Source organism: Lycorma delicatula, chromosome 1 (genome assembly GCF_047948215.1).
Source record: "Lycorma delicatula isolate Av1 chromosome 1, ASM4794821v1, whole genome shotgun sequence".
Lineage (NCBI taxonomy): Eukaryota > Metazoa > Arthropoda > Insecta > Hemiptera > Fulgoridae > Lycorma > Lycorma delicatula.
In genome coordinates this window covers 78,393,262-78,393,537 of record NC_134455.1, presented here as the reverse complement: position 1 = coordinate 78,393,537, position 276 = coordinate 78,393,262, and the positions used below count along the sequence as shown (strand labels likewise).

At 36.2% G+C, this 276-nt stretch overlaps 1 non-coding gene across 1 annotated transcript; it reads left to right on the top strand.

Annotated features, from left to right (window-relative positions):
• The first annotated feature begins 203 nt into the window (after positions 1-203).
• On the top strand, positions 204-276 carry TRNAM-CAU (transfer RNA methionine (anticodon CAU)). Its single transcript has one exon. It is a non-coding gene; the product is annotated as a tRNA-Met (tRNA).

Genomic DNA, 276 nt, shown 5'->3' with positions numbered 1-276 from the left:
AACCGTTCAACATTCTGGCCAATCCGATTACAACAAATCTTCCTAGAAAAGATAGTCATATGTTTATACTTTAAGTGACATATTCCTTCTGAAATTTTTAACTTTGTGTTCTACAAGTAGTTAATAATTTTCTACCACTTTTAACTGTTTAATGTAGCACAAATAATAGCGTAACAATTATTAGCTTTACACTCTTTTGTCGTGCCTCGATAGCGCAGTTGGCAGCGCGTAAGTCTCATAATCTTAAGGTCGTGAGTTCGATCCTCACTCGGGGCA